The sequence below is a fragment of the Nannospalax galili genome, unplaced genomic scaffold (genome assembly GCF_000622305.1).
Source record: "Nannospalax galili isolate Female #2095 unplaced genomic scaffold, S.galili_v1.0 scaffold294, whole genome shotgun sequence".
Taxonomy (NCBI): domain Eukaryota; kingdom Metazoa; phylum Chordata; class Mammalia; order Rodentia; family Spalacidae; genus Nannospalax; species Nannospalax galili.
Window position 1 is genome coordinate 89,709 of NW_008335053.1, and position 4,483 is coordinate 94,191.

The 4,483-nt window shown below is 39.8% G+C and overlaps 1 pseudogene; it reads right to left on the reverse strand.

Moving 5' to 3' along the window:
- Nucleotides 1-834: 834 nt before the first annotated feature.
- Nucleotides 835-1,687, reverse strand: LOC108490661 (annotated as a pseudogene).
- Between the last annotated feature and the right edge of the window lie 2,796 nt (nt 1,688-4,483).

Sequence of the window (4,483 nt, forward strand, 5' to 3'; positions counted from 1 at the left end):
AAGTATTTTCTGAACCTTTGCCCTGGGTTGCTTCTCCTTCTATGCCTATGATTCATAAGTTTTGTCTTTTTACAATGTCCCAGAGGTCTTGCATAGTCCATTCTTGGGTTGTTTTAGATTTGACATTTTCTTTGACTGAGCGATCCATTTCTCCAAGTTTGTCTTCAAGGTCTGATATTCTCTGTTCCATTTCCTCCACTTCCTTTTTTCTTCTTTCCTCTAAGCTTTTTGTTTGAGTCCCTGAGTTCTTTGTTTCAAATTTTATTTCAGATTGACTTTTCTTCAGAGATTCTCTTTATGGAATTCTAGTTTCATGTTTTTTGAGTTTAGTTATTTCATTCAATTATAGTTCTTTGTGTGTTTTCATGGTCTTCATTTAGTTTTCTATTCATATCCTCTTTGAATTTAAATTCACTATTTTGAAATCATTGTCTCATGCATCCATTTGTTTGTCGTTCTCAAGAAACATTTTGATGGAGTTGTTAATTTCTGTGGTAGCTATGTTATCTTTTTAAAAATATTATTTTTTAAATTTTATGTGTATGGGTATTTTGCTGACATGTATGTATGTGCACCACATGTGTGCCATGCCTGTGGAAACCAGAAGAGGGCATCAGATCCCCTGGAACTTGACTTAGGGACGATTGTTAACTGCCATATGGGTGGTGGGAACCAAACCCATGTCATCTGGAAGAGTGGCTAGTGCTCTTACCAGCTGAGCCATCTCTCCATGCCCCAGCCATATTATCTTTTTTTTTTTTTTTTTTAAGGGCAATTTTTTTTTAAGGGCAATTTTTTATTACATTTATGTACAGAACACTCCACAGTGTGCTTTTAGCCCAGTTTGGTAGTGAGTTCTTTGGCCTTTGCCTATTCTAGCTTGGCAATGGGAGCCACAGATTTTGGATCCAGGACGTTGCCTCCCCAGATCTCTTTGTACCTGTCATTGTAATTGGTCCTGATAGCTTCCACCAGCTTAGCCAAAGTGCATTTGCCTTCCAAGTTGACCTGTGTGAAGGCAATGGTGTTGCACATCTTCCTGTAGACCAGCTGCCCCAGTCTGACCTTCCCCTTGATGATACAAGATCCTGGTCTTGTGACACAGGGTAAACAGGAAAACCATCATTTTGATGGGGTCTGTGTCATGTGTGATCACCACCAGCTGAGCCTTTTTATTTGAGTCCCTGAGTTCTTTGTTTCAAATTTATAATTTGTAATATCCCTGCCTGTTGCAAGTCCTGAATTAAGAATACAGTGTCTTTTCTTTCTCCACCAAGATAGTGGCAATTTTGAAGGACAGGTGGTCTTTTGGTGGGGTGCCCTCTATGCCGGGAGCTTTCTTCTCAGCTTGGGCCAACAGCCTCTGCTTCTTCTCTTGCTTTGTCTCTGGCCAGTACTTGTGTCAACCTTGAGCAGCTGGGTAGCTGCTTGACAGTCCAGGGCCTGTGTGAACTGGTTGATCATAGGAGGCACTTTCAATCACTTATAGAGGATAGCCCTTTGTGGCTGCAGCTGGATGTATTGGAGCCTTTTGTTGAAGCAGATGAGGTCTCTTTTGTGCTGGATGTCCTGTACAATGCCAAAGTTCTTAGGCAAACCGGATTCACGACCTTTCTGACCTCCTGCTTCTTCATGACAGCAGGGGCCGGGGCCACCTTCTTCCCTTAGCTTTCTTTCCTTTTGGCATCTTGGCTGGAGGAGAGAGCATCCATATTATCTTGATTATTCATTTTGTTTGTATTTTTTTCCCTGAGACTTGGACATCTGGACTTATGTGGAAGTATTTCTTGGTATGGGTAAGTGATCTTATCCTTGTTGAATGTTTGTATTTTGTTTGTTGTTTCCCCAACTTGTTCAGGTTATGACCCAGCTGAGAAGTATTTGGGGTTCAGTTTTAGGGCCACGATTAGGGTGGAAGAAGTGGTCTCAGTTCAGCTAGAGATAGGTGCAACTTTTGAGTTGGGATTCTAGGATTGACTGCACAGGGTCCTGGATCAGTAAGGTGGGATGGAAGCCTACCAAAACTGGAAAGACATGCAGATCTGGGATTGGATAGGATTTCTTTGGCCCAAGGAAGTCTGAGAGCTAAGATGGTAAGGCACTCTGTTAGGAATCTTATTTTGGTTACTAGTCACATGGATCTCAAAAACCGTATTTGTTAAGTAGGTCTTGGGACATATCAAAGTTGATAGGTCAAAACCCAAGGTGCATATGTCACACTGAGCCACCTCTCCAGCCCCAACACACAGTTTTTAAAAATCTTAATATTACTATAAGACCATTGGTCTCCTGTGGGGACCCAGAGACTTTGACCTTATCCTGTTGTAGTCTGTCTCCTGTCTGAGACAGGTGGGTTTGCAGAGTCCTTTATCAAACAGATATAACCACTTAAGCTGCATCAGACTCTTGGCTACAGACTGTTGTTCAGTTCTTGGGTTTCATTTTCAAAGATCCTACTTTGACTTTATTTTCTTTTATTTATTATGTTTATTTTGTGTGTATGAGTGTATTGCCTGTATGTATGTAAGTGCACCCATGTCATGCAGTGCCACAGAGTTCAGAAGAGACCATCAGATTCCCTGAAACTGGAGTTACAGACAATTGTTAGCTGCCATGTGGGTGCTGGCAGCCAAACCCAGGTCCTCTACAAGAGTAGCCAGTGCTTAATGACTAAGCCATCTCTCCAGCCTCCTTTAACTCTTATTTTCAAGTGCCATCACTCCCTTCATGCTAAATGAATGCAGGTCTCCCCTGAAGTCTGGTCCAGATTCACCTGGGGCATGGTGGAAGTTGGTGAATGTCTGGAAAGGCAAGAGCTAAGAGCTCTGTATAGCTTTCCTACTCTCTAGGGCCTAGTTCCTGACTCTCATACATCTAGTCAACTCATCAAGGCTCATAGGGAGATACCCAGAGTTCCCATTTGTCTGTCTTCAACCAAAAAGTGCCTAAGGCCTCCTCAAGAATCATCTCCACCTGGAAGTATATTAGGCCCAGAGCCATTCTAATGGGACCCTGCAGGAGCAGGGGCTGCACATGATTCCTTCCCCACAGGATGAAAGGGGAGAAGTTGATGGGACATTTGGGAGAAATAGTAACTTAGGGCTTCTTAATTTTTTGCTACTTGCAACCTCTTTTTGCCTCAAAAATTTTTATGTGACCCTGGGTGCACTGAGATATACAATAATTACACAAATTACATATTTACTGATTACAAATCATAAAGAAGTATGCTTTAAGGGGACTGGAAAGATAGCTCAGAGGTTAAGAATCCTTGCTCTTCTTCCAGAGGACCCGGGTTCAATTCCCAGAACCCACATGGCAGCTAACAGCTATCCATAACTTCAGTTCTGGGGTATTTGACACCCTTTTCTGACTTCTGTGGAAATTGCATGCACATAGTACAAACATACAGGCAAAACACTCATATACATAAAAAATAAAAATAATAAAGAAAATATTCTTTTAAATAATAAAACAGTTCTTTGGTAAACACATAATTTTGCCATTTATGAAATAGACAAAAGTAAATTTGCATACTAATGAGATGAATGTGCTTATTTGTATAAAGTAAACATTTTGGCTGGGTATGGTGGCACATGCACTTTGAAGGAAGCAGCAAGTGGATCTCTGTGAGTTTGAGGTCAGCCTGGTCTACATAGAAAGTTCCAAGTCAGCCAGGGCTACATAGGGAAACCCTGTCTCAAGAAAACAAAAAAGGGGCTAGAGAGATGGCTCAACAGTTCAGAACACTGGTTGCTTTTGCAGAGTATCTGGAGTTCAGTTCCCAGCACCCATGTGGCACCTAACAACTATCTGTAAGTCTAGTTCCAGAAGATCTGACGTCCTCTTCTGGCCTCTGTGCTACAGGTGCACTTACAACATGTGAGTCAAAGCATTCATAAAAACAAAATAAAAATAAATAAAAATTTTAACCAAAAGAAAAAGAATTAATCCTAGCTGAATATTTGAAACTGCAGGATGTAGAGCATCTTCAACATTTTTCAGAGCTGATCAATATCTTGATTATATAATTGCTAATGTTGAGGATAGACACTTTGCAAAAAAAGTCCCAAGTGCAAAATGACAGGAGTAGGTTTAGGGCTGTTTCAGAAATTGTTGGAAAGTATGCCCTAACCCCCAAGTCAAAATTCATTTAAATTATTTTTTTAATGAGATTCCAGTCAGCAACTGAAATATCAATTTTAAAAAAACAAGCATTCTAATACAATACAATCTAAAGAGATACTAATTGATATTTCTTTTTTTCTCTTTTTTAAAAAAATTGTTTTTTTTTAATTTTTAAAAATGATTTATTTAATAACAACATACTTAGAAGAAGCATATCATTACAACACAATTGACATATTCAATAACGGTTTCCTGAGGTAGGATGCATCTCTTTCAAAATTGGCTGTAAATTTTTAGGTTTACAGTTGAATTATTACAGTTATACAATATTGTACTCAGTATAAACCCTATAAGA